The sequence below is a fragment of the Cavia porcellus genome, unplaced genomic scaffold (assembly GCF_034190915.1).
Source record: "Cavia porcellus strain 051 isolate PalLab524CR breed Dunkin Hartley unplaced genomic scaffold, mCavPor4.1 scaffold_17, whole genome shotgun sequence".
NCBI lineage: Eukaryota > Metazoa > Chordata > Mammalia > Rodentia > Caviidae > Cavia > Cavia porcellus.
The window spans coordinates 71,547,440-71,559,593 of NW_026947500.1; positions in this window are offsets into that span (position 1 = coordinate 71,547,440).

Sequence of the window (12,154 nt, forward strand, 5' to 3'; positions counted from 1 at the left end):
ACAGTACCGTCTGGCACTGTCTGCCTAAAGGGAGCCTCTGGGTATATCGCTCAGGCCCTGCAGTGCAGCATTTCATCGGCATCCTGTCGATGTCCGGGAGGGGGTTGAGTTGTTCCAGACCGGAGCCTGGACCCAGGCCCCCCACACTGCTCTTGAACTTGACCTTGGGTCCCCTGTATCTGGGTCCTCCGGGCAGTGTTTCAGAGACCAGGTTCCTTGGGTTGTATGTGTGTGTAGGGGGTGTTCTCTGGGTGTTTGTGGAATGATCTGCAAAATACTGTGTGTCTCGGTGTCTGGGCGGAAGGAATTGGGCGTCTGTGATTGCCGGGAGAGGCAATGGGCTTGGTAAAAATGTAAAACCTGGGGCTGAGGATTTAGCTCAGCGGCATAAATGCCTGCCTTGCAAGCAGGAAGTCGTGAGTTCGATCCCTGGTACCGATAAAAAGGAAAAAGACCAAAAAAAAAAAAAAAAAAACCTTAGATCAGAGGCTCCCTGGGGTGCCAGGGCCGCGCCACATGCCTGGAATCCTGGCAATCCAGGTGGCTGAGGCAGGAGGGTTCCAGCTTGTGGCCCAGCCTGGGCAACTTAGCAAAATTCTGTGTCAAAATTAAAAGTAAGAGGCTGGGAGCAGAGCTGTCACTTCCAGGGTGACAGGGGTGGAAAAGCACCTGGCTCTGCTTTGCTCCTGTTTCCTCCCCTCCTCTGCTGGCTTATGTGACCGTGGGGGTGAAATCACCCCAAATTCTCCACCAACAATGGATGCCAGAGGACACTGCTTTTTAAGAGAATAAACAATAAAAGATACAGAATTTCAAAACAAGATGATAGGAAATTAGCAGTGGTTATTATATTCCATATTTGTCGGTGTCACTCCCGGCCGGCAGGAAGGACACACAACAAAGTCTGGCAGTGGACAACCTTTTCTTTTATTTTCCTTCTCCGTACAGCCTGCCCTGGGATCGCTCCCAGCCGAAGCCTCCTCTGGTCCGCTCTCCGCGGCTCCTTCCGGGCTTCTACTTCCCCCCAGGGGTGGCACCAGTATATATACGGATACAGTGTCCAATCATGTTAAAGTAAGCAAGGCAAGCTGATTGGCTAACATATTATTGAGCGGGTTGTTTACGCGGTAAGCAGGAAACTAACGTGCTCGATGGGAGGGGTAATCTAACTCAGGCTTTACTCTTTACCACAGGCCGCATGATCGCTATATGCGGCGGCTCGGCAATGTGGTGGCTCCCAACACATATTGTCTTCAAAATAGTTGCTCGGATTCCCGGATGTAGGCATGCAAAATTATCCAACAGTATAGGCACTAACAGCTCCTTTCAAGGAACTTGTAAAATGAGAATTGATATCCAGTCCTCGGCTAGAGGACAGGTCAGATGGATACTCGACTGAGACAAACAGACACTACACTTGATCTTAGCCAAAAGGCTGAGGAGTCCCTGGGACCCTTCTTGTTGGATGTTATTTGAAATGCACAGAACGGGGCCAGAAAGCAGGCTGGTGGGGGCCGCTGCTGGAGGAGGGAGCTGGAGAGGGGCGCACTGCTTCCTGGGGTCGGGGTTCTCCTTCTGGGGTGCAGGACTCCCAACACCACGAATGTTCTGAATGGATTCTGCACTTCAATAGAGTGAACAGTTCATTGTACCCCAGGTGGATTCACCCTCCATTAAACATTTAAAAGAAATTCTAGAGTCATAAACAACGGGTCACGACTCACTTTGATGTTTGTTTGTTGTGTGGTAGGAGGAGGGGGAAGTCCTGGAGTTTTAATCCAGAGTGCTGAGTTATGCACTAGTGTTTTATTTTGAGGCAGGGGGTTGCTAAATTGCTAAATTGCCTGGGGTGGTTCTGAACTTGGAATCCTCCTATTTCTGCCACCCAAGTGCTGGCCCTGGGTTCAATCCCATTACTGGAAGAAAAATTCATTTAGAGATGGATTTAAGGGTTCCCACTGGCACTGGGCAGGAAGCCCCCAAATCAGGGTTCATTACCAGAGCAAAGGAATAATGTTAGAAGCAAGTGCAATTGTCATTGTCTTGACCTTTTCTAAGCACGTATCTGGTTTTTGACATAGTTTTGGTCTCCTCCAAAACCATCCATGGTCCCTCACTACCCGTGGGACAAGGGACACACATCTCAGCATTGCCAGGTGCGGTGTGCACGCCTGTCATCTCAGCACTCGGGAGGCTGAGGCAGGAGGGTTGCTGCAAGTTGGAGGCAATCTCAGCCTGACACTGAAGACCTGCTCCATGCTGAAGTTCACTTGGGGTGGTTCTCAACCAGTGGTCACGAGCTCTGCTGCCCTAGCTGGGTCACTAGTCAGCAACCTGAGACAGACAAGACACTGGAGGCCAGAAAGAGGATTCCAAAGAACATCCCAAAGGACCGGATCACCCAGAAGGTGAAGTGGAGAGGTGTCGATGTCGCTCCTGGCCGGCAGGAAGGACACACGACAAAGTCTGGCAGTGGACAACCTTTTCTTTTATTTTCCTTCTCCGTACAGCCTGCCCTGGGATCGCTCCCAGCCGAAGCCTCCTTTGGTCCGCTCCCCGCGGCTCCTTTTGGGCTTCTACTTCTGGGCTTCTTCTTCCCCCCCAGGGGTGGCACCAGTATATATACGGATACAGTGTCCAATCATGTTAAAGTAAGCAAGGCAAGCTGATTGGCTAACATCATCAGTTGCCAGGCAGACTATATTGTTGAGCGGGTTGCTTACGCGGTAAGCAGGAAACTAACGTGCTCGATGGGAGGGGTAATCTACCTCAGGCTTTACTCTTTACTACAGGCCTCACGTCCGCCAAGTGAGGCGACCGGGCTCGGGGCTGCGGCTCCCAACATCTCCCCCTTTTTTATTTTTTTTTATGAATGTGCGCATCGTAGCCCTTTTTGGACTGGGTGCAGAGGCTTATGCCCTATGCGTAGGCCCACCGTAGGTCCTTGGCTTAGACCCTGGTCGGCCGTCCCATGGTCTGCCAAGGCCCTGAGGCCCTCGTCCTTTTTCTAGGGCCAGGCACAAACTGGACGGAACCTGGATGTACACAAGCTTGCACTCATTTCCTCTCCGTAAAGAAATCCCCTCGGAGAGAAATTTAGACCTGGGCAGCATCTAACAGTCTAGCGGCTTACGTGCAGGATGGGGTAGGGCCTGGCTTAGGTTGAGTCGCACCGGGGGAGTACGCTCTTACCCGTCATTGACTCTCCTACCCAGCTATGTCATAATTTTTTAGAGGAGGAGTGTGGGAAGCTCACCGTCCCTAGACTCGGTCGTAGGCTAGGCGAGCGAGCCATGCATATGCCTGAGGATCTTCTTGTCCATTTCGGGCTACCGCTATTTCTATTCATCTTGTTGGTTGGTCTGTGATGGATCTCCGGTAGGGCAGGTCTGATCTTTAGTTGAGGGCTTTGTCGCCCGTGTCAGTCTCTCCGGTACCCACAGTGGTTCTCGTCCCGATTCCTGTGGGAAAACACAAACCGCGCCTCGGTTCCAGCTGACCACTGGATCTGGGCCCATCCATTGTCCTGTCAGGACATCTTTCCACTTCACCCACCCTTTATGGTTGGGGGAAGGGTTGCAGTGCTCCACGGCTGGGGAGCAATTATCATTATTTAAATTTAAAAAATTGTGTGTGAATAGTGCCATGGATAATCGTGCCTTTGGGGCCAGGCCTTGGCCTACTCCCCCTTTTTGTTTTTGTAAAATTTCTTTGAGGCTTCTATGAGCCCTCTCAATGATTCCTTGACCTTGGGGATTGTATGGGATACCATGTTTTAATTGAACCTCCATCATTTTGCAGAACTCATTGAAGGCTTTGCCTATATAGGCTGGTCCATTATCAGTTTTTAATATTTTTGGTTTGCCCCATGCGGCCCAAGCCGCCAGGCAATGATTGATCACATTAGACACTTTTTCACCTGTTTCTGCTGTTGCGAATATGACGTGAGAACAGGTGTCTGTGGAAACATGAACATATTTAAGAGTCCCAAACTCCTGTATATGTGTGATGTCCATCTGCCAAACATCACCAGGGATCAAACCTCGAGGGTTTACTCCCATCGGTATGGCAGGTTTGTATGTGGCACAGGAGTCACATAGTCGCACGATATCTCGTGCATCTGCTCTGGAAACATGGAAATGGTTTGCTAGTGTCCTGGCATTGACATGAAACTTATCATGGAAGGCACGGGCTCGCTCGATTGGTGTTAGTAAGGTAAAAATCCATAACGGGCGAGTGGCAGTGTCAGCAGCCGCATTCCCCTGTGCCATGGGCCCCGGCAGGGATGTATGTGCTCTTATGTGGGTGGTGAAGACCTTATGGTGTCTGTTTTGAAGCAATGTCTGGATAGACAGGAACAGCCCAGCCACTGTGGAAGTGGATCTAATTAAACCGGCAGTCTCAAGCACTTGCATAGCATTGACCACATACCTAGAATCGGAGACAATATTAATGGCTTCTGAGAACCGTTTAAGAATCATTTTAACGATCTGCAGTTTCACCACCTGAGGTTGATCAGGTTTAAATTGTATGGTAACCGGGGGCTTGCCTAGGATCACATAGGCGCCTATCCCCGTCTTAGAGCCATCTGTGTATATTGTAGTTGCTGGGACTAATGGCTCAGAGGCAGTAACCTTTGGAAAAATTATAGGGTGCTGAGTGACAAATGACAAGATAGGGTCTTTAGGGTATTGATTGTTTATATCCCCATGGAAAACACATCTCAGAATGGCCCATGTATCTATGCAGGCAGCCAGGGTCTTGATCTGGCTGGCGGTATAGGGTACTCGGATGGCTTGTGGTCCTGAGCCAAAATGTTGGACAGCTCTATCATGCGCTTCAAGGGCCAATGAAGCGACTGCCTCCGGGTAATGTTTTATGACTTTTGCAGGTGAGACCTTAGGGTGTATCCACAGTAATGGTCCTTTCTGCCAAATCACCGCTGTGGGCTGTAGACTAGTCTGTAGCAAACAGACATCAAAGGGTCGCCCTGGTTCAATTCTGTATAAGGTAGCCCCACCTAAGGCTTTTTCTACTCTCTGTAAGGCAGCTCTTGCCTCAGGAGTGAGCCTCCTGTGGGAGGCTATATCTGGGTCTCCCTTTAGAAGGTCGAACAGGGGTTTGAGATCTGAATTTGGTATATGTAAATATGGCCTAATCCAATTAATGTCTCCCAATAGCTTTTGCATGTCATTTAGGGTCCTAACGCCATCCATCCTAATGGTGACCTTCTGCGGAGAGACTAGCATAGGGGAGATTCTCGCGCCTAAGTAGGTCACCATTTCTCCTCCCTGAATCTTGTCGGGGGCAACATGCAGATTAGCTTGTCTCAGGGCCTCGACCAACTGGCCGAGCATATTATTTAGCATGTCTGGGTCCCTGCCGCTGAGCAAAAGGTCGTCCATGTAATGCACACATCTTATCTTGGGAAAGGATTTCCGTAGGGGGGCCAGTAGGGAATCAAGGTAAATCTGACACATAGTGGGACTGTTGGCCATACCTTGGGGCAGCGTTATCCACTCGTATCTGAGATCAGGGCTTTCTTGGTTAATGGTGGGTAAAGTAAAGGCGAACCTATGAGTGTCCTCTGGATGCAGGGGGATTGAGAAGAAACAGTCTCTAAGATCTATAACATAAACTGGCCAGGATTGAGGGATGGCTGAGAGAGCTGGCAGCCCCCTCTGGACCGCCCCCAGGGACTGCATCTGCGCGTTGACCGCCCTTAGATCATGGAGCAGCCTCCATTTGCCAGACTTTTTCTTAATTATAAAAATGGGGGTGTTCCATGGGGAGGTTGACGGCTTAATGTGTCCTAATCTAAGTTGTGTACTGACTATTTCTGACAAGGCTAATAGCTTTTTCTTAGGCAGGGGCCACTGAGGTACCCAAACCGGATCATTTGACCTCCAGGTGATTTTGATCGAAGTGGGTAGGAGAGCTTCTTCAGCGGCCCCTAAGAAAAACCCAGCCCTTGCCTACCTTTTTTGTTCTCTACTGGTATTGGGGATGTCCGACCCTGTAGGGCATTGCCCAAGCCTTTGCCGGGGGTATATCCCTGGTTCCTGAGTATATCCTTAGCCTGGGGGGAGCAGTTTGACGTAAGCGTGACATCCATCTGAGTGAGGATGTCCCTTCCCCATAGAGACACTGGCAACTGCAACACAAATGGTTGGAAATGGCCCTGATGACCCTCCTCATCGCACCAGAACAGGGTTGAAGCACTAACCTGAGGAGCTGACACCGTCCCCAGGCCCTGCAGCGTGTTATCTGCAGTGTTGGTGGGCCAGTTGGAGGGCCAATCCTTTTTAGAGATAATGGAACGGTCAGCTCCTGTGTCTAGGAGCCCTGTTATATTTTTGCCATTGACCTTAAGTGAGAGCATGGGCCTTTTATCAAGTATTATATGGAGTCCCTCGAAGACTTCCCCTGAGGAACCGAAACCTTGACTTTCTCTAATTTTCTGCTTTGAGGGGAATCTCTTGTGGAGACTGGGGAGCAGCAAGAGCTGCGCTATCTTGTCTCCTTTATTGATTACCATAGTACCCACAAGAGATTGAACCATAATTTTAATGTGTCCTGTGTAGTCTGAGTCTATGACCCCCGGGACTACTATGAGACCCCGAAGGGCCGTGGAGGATCTCCCGATCACCAGACCCACGGAATTTTCGGGTAACGGTCCCTTAAAGGTGGTTTCAACCACTCGAACACCCATATCAGGCACTAATATAAGTCTGGAGGCGACACTGAGGTCCACACCTGCTGACCCAGGGGTGGCCCTTGTTGAAGGCTGCCATCCTGAGCTGTCCTGTCTCTGGGGCGGGGGCCCGCCTGTGAAGGGGGCCCCCTCTGGCCGTTTTTTGGCCCTCTAGCATCTCGTCCACAAATATGGTTGCCCTGAGCATCAAAGACCGACCTACACTCCTCAGCTTTGTGTGATCCCCTCTTGCATCGCCCACAAACATATGGTTCTTCATTCCTAGGGCGAGGCCTAGCATCTGCATTGTTTGGGCAATGACGTTTAATGTGTCCTGGCTCCCCGCAGGCAAAACACCCTTTAGCCTTACATTCCCCTTCTAACCCGCGAGGTCCCCTCTGCTGTACAGCCGCGGCCAGGAGAGCAGCCACTCCCGAGTTGGAGAGCGGCCCCCCTATCTCTCTACATATCCTAATCCAGGCGTTGAGGTCCTTGTTCTTATGAGGAGCTATCGCTGCCTTGCACTCCTTTGTACATTGCTCAAAAATCAGCTGCCTTATCAGCGGTCGAGCCACTCCCGGATCAGAAAATATCTTATCGGCAGCATCTTGCATTCGGGCCACAAAGTCAACAAATGGCTCTGTGGTACCCTGAATTATTTTTGAAAGACACAAGGAGGCTGTTCCGGCACCACTTACCTGCTTCCAGGCGCGGAGCCCTATGGCGTTGATTTGTTCATAGACAGCGCCGGGGAACTGAGTCTGATCATCAGCGTGCCGACCTTCTCCCATAAGCATTTCCTTGTTCCACCCCCGGTTTCCCCGACTGGCGTTTCTCTCAGCCTGCTCTGCAGAGAACTCTGCGTACCAGGCTCGCCAATCCAGGTAACTACCCGAGGGCAGACACGCCTTTGCCAGCTGAGTCCAGTCCGCGGGGGTGAGGGGCCCAGAAGACAGGTTCTCCAGCATGGCAATGGTGTAAGGCGCAGTCGGTCCAAAGGTTGTAACTGCATTTTTAAGTTCTCTAATCTGCTTTATCTCAAAAGGCTCCCATGCATTACGTCCCTGGCCCATAGCTACTTGTACAGGAAATATCCCGTAGGGGCCACTATCTATCCCAGGTGGATGTACCTCATGAGACAAGCGTCCCCCCTGCCAAAGCCGCCTGTAAAAATACCGACCCGCCGGCGGCGGAGCATAAGACGGCGGCCATGATTGGGCGGAAAATGGGGGCCCGTGCATCACTTCCTGTTCTGGCGAAGGGGAAGGGAGCTCCCGGGCGGCCGCCTCGCGGCGAGGGATCGCCTCCGGGAACAGCCCCCAAGGTGGGGCGGAAGGCTTCGCCTCCCTCTCGCGCCGGGGAGCGCTCAGGAGCTCTCTACTCCTCCGCAGACCAAGTTGAGCGGAGCGCAATTCACGGCGCAACGCTGGGAAAGAACCCTGCGACTCCTTATCGAGCGACTTAGGCTCCTGACAGCTGGTCTCTTTGGCCTCCTTGCCATTCAACTTTCCCTCGTCCTCGGAGTCAGACGACTCCGAGGCTAGAGCCCCGTCCTTCTCCTTAGCATCTTTGTTCTCCTTGACGGGCCCCTCTCGGTAGCTCCCCGGCTGGGCCTGCTCAAATACCCTGCGTACTTTTGTAAGCTCTTGAGAGCTTTCTCCACAACCACCCTCGCTCTTAGTGTTGCTACCTAGCATGTTTCCCATCTTTTAATATGTTACTCACCGCGTGAGGCCCAAGGAATCCGCCACTTACGCGTGAGCCTGAGGGGAGTCTAAAAGCCCTGTAGGTGCGCGCCACCCAGAGCCCAGGCTTATCCCCAACTCACCTGTCTCGCAGCTCTGTACTGGAGCGTTGTCCGCTGTCACGTCTCGGGGGTGATCAGTCCCCGTGCGGGCCTCCAAATGTCGATGTCGCTCCTGGCCGGCAGGAAGGACACATGACAAAGTCTGGCAGTGGACAACCTTTTCTTTTATTTTCCTTTCTCCGTACAGCCTGCCCTGGGATCGCTCCCAGCCGAAGCCTCCTTTGGTCCGCTCCCCGCGGCTCCTTTTGGGCTTCTACTTCTGGGCTTCTTCTTCCCCCCCAGGGGTGGCACCAGTATATATACGGATACAGTGTCCAATCATGTTAAAGTAAGCAAGGCAAGCTGATTGGCTAACATCATCAGTTGCCAGGCAGACTATATTGTTGAGCGGGTTGCTTACGCGGTAAGCAGGAAACTAACGTGCTCGATGGGAGGGGTAATCTACCTCAGGCTTTACTCTTTACTACAGGCCTCACGTCCGCCAAGTGAGGCGACCGGGCTCGGGGCTGCGGCTCCCAACAGAGAGGAACGTGTGTCAAATCTTGCCGGGCGCAGTGGCACACACATCATCCCAGTACTGTGGAAGGCTGAGGCAGGAGGATTCAAAGTCCTGCCTAGGCAATTTAGTGAGGCCCTGTCTCAAAAAAGAAAAAAAAAAAAGGAAATAAATATAAAAGGCGGGGGATGTAGCTCAGGGGTGAGGAAAATGTTCCTGGGTTTGAACAGCAGTATAAGAGGGGTACATGGAGAAGGAGGTGGGGAGACAGGGACGCTTTCTTGGGTGCAAACAAACCACCCCAGCAGAGGGCAGTAGAGACCTGGTGTAGCCGCAGACGCGTCCCTGGTCCCTCGGAAGCCAAGCCACAAACATCCAAACTATTGCTTTGGAGCTGTGAAACTCTGGGCCAGCCACCGCCCCTCCATATCTTAATTCCATGGCTGTGACAGTGGGAGAACAGGAGAAATAGATACAAAGTAGACTGAACACAAGTGGCTGTGCCTCTGCCAAATCCCCAAATTATCATCTTCTTTGCCTGTACTCCCCTGCTTTACATGGATACAACAGGGAACATTGTGTCCAGGTTATCAGGCATTGGACACCAAAGTAGATACAGTAACACAAGTGTCATTAACCGCCAGCAGCCCATTCTTAATCCAAGTACTCCACCAGGAACTCCTGTTTAGCTAAAAAAAAAAAAAAAAAAAGGCTACTCCGGGCTAATAAAGTGGAACTAACCTTCCTCCTTTCCTTTTTTTTTTTTTTTTTTTTTTTTGCCGTACTTAGTATCCACCCCATGGGGGTATCCAAACCACTAATTTATAACTCAGTCCCTTTTATTTTTTATTGTGAGGCAAGGTTTCCCTAAACTGCACAAGTTGGTCTCAGACTTGTGATCCTCCTGCCTCAGCCTCCCAGAGTGCAAGAATGTACTTAATACCTCTTCCGAGACATCCATGTCCGAATAAGGCTGGGGAAATCCTGCAGCGGGAGCTGTCGCTGGCCTACAGCTGGGGACCCCAGAGCTGTTCCCTTTGTTACCAAAGCAGATGACTCAAAGCAACAGTATACATTTATTTCTTCAGGAATCTGTATCTTTAACAAAATTGCTAGGGAGACATTGAAGATGGATAAACTAGGCATTGGTGCACACCTTAATCCCAGCACTTGGGAGGCTGAGGCAGGAGAATCAACACGAGTCTGAAGCCAGCCGGGGCTACATAGTGAGTTCAAGGCCAGCCTGGACTACATCACAAGACACCATCTCAAAAAACCCAAAAATTAAAAAAAAGGAAAGATAGACAAACACCACGCTGAGACTTTCTCTGGAAAATAGGACTAGAAATGACGAGAGATTAATGTCTTTGCTGTTAGACTCAACAGTACTGAATTTTGGGCAAAAATATTTGCTGAGAGCCCATTATGCACCAGGTTTTGTGTTCAGGATCCACCAGCCACCCCCCCCCCCCCAAAAGACAGCAACCTTTGTTTTCCTGGAGTTTCTATTCCAGGCAGGGAAGACACAAAAGGAATTTAATAACTTATATCTATTGGGAGGTGCTGATGCATGCTGGGGAGAGAGAAAAAATCAGAACAGGGTGAGGGGAGGTTGGCAAGTGAAGCTGGGGTGCAGATCACGTAGGGGTGGCGTCTGTCTCTCCGAGGAGACAATTTTTTTCTTTTGAGACAGGGTCTCTCTATGCAGTTCAGGCTGCCTTGAGCTCACTATGGAGCCCAGGCTGGCCTCAAACTCATGGAGGTCCTCCTGCCTCAGCCTCCCAAGAGCTGAGATTTACAGGCATGTGCCGCCATGTCTGGCTGCTGTTTATTTCCCCAACACTACCTCCATATTTTTTTCTTTTTACACATTGGGCCCCAGATGAAAAAGAATGGTGATGTTTTCATGACAGCAACCTGGTCTTTTTCAGGTGTGTTTTGTTATGTTTCGTTTCCAGTAGTGCAGATTGAACGTAGGGCCTGGGAAGCTAAGCCGAGCACTTTACCAAGGAGCTACCTCCTCAGCCCTTCCTAGTTTTCCAGGCAGGATCTTGCTTAGCTTCCCAGACTCACCTTAAAGCTGGATCCTCCTGTTTCAGCCTGCAGAGTACATGGCGATGAGGGCCACCACCCTCTGTGATTTATTCAAGTTTTTATTTTGGATGCTGACAATTAAACCTGGGCCTCACACATACTAAATAGTCCCACGCACTACCACTGGGTGACATTACTGAGTCCTAGAACGTCCCACTTTTCTGACAGCTGCCTATGCGATACAACGCTTCAATACACGTAGACAGTACATGCGTAATGTTAATCAATTAACACAGCGACCACCTCACCTGTTTATCTTTTTTTTGCAGTGAGAAAATTTAAAAACCACTATTTTTACAATTTTTAAATGTACACCATTTCCCAGTGACTCAGGAAGCTGAGTCGGGATGAGTTCTTGCTCCCAGGGATTCGAAACCAGCGGGGGCCACATAGCAACACCCTGTCTCCCCCCCCAAAAAATAAATAATCCATGGTTATCAACCACTGGCACCTTGTCGTGCAGGAGGCATCGGAACATAGGCCTCCAGAACACATGGGACGTCGCGATCGTTCTAGCGAAGCACGACTTCGAATGCTGCCACCCAGATCAGCGCGCAGGCCAGCCACCCCGCCCCCCAACCATCTCGATGGACTCTGCTTTACAACCCAGGAGGGAGACCCGGGGAACTTGGTTTGCCACGCAAATCCAGGATTGGACACAGAATCTTCACTTCCAGAGCACATTCCACCACACAGGAGCAGCACGCGGCCAGGACACAACAGCGTCTCCCGGGGAAGCCGAGTCCCCGGAGGGCCACCGCGCACCCGCTGGATACGCCAGCCCGCGAGGTTCGGGCCGCAGTGCGCAGGCGCGGAGTGCCGTCCCGCCCCCGCCCCCCTCCACGTGCGGCGCACACCTCGTCTCGCTCCCTTCGGCCGAGCTCGGCTCGCGCCTCCCTCCCTCCTCCCGCCCCTCCGGTCCCGGCCTCTCATTGGCTGAGGGCTTCGTCCCTCCGACCGCAGCCTGGCAGGCCCCCGACAGGTCGGAAGTCCCGCCCCCCGAGCGGTGGTCCGTCCCGCCGATTGGCCCAGATAACTATCCATCTGGGCGGCGGGCCCGAGT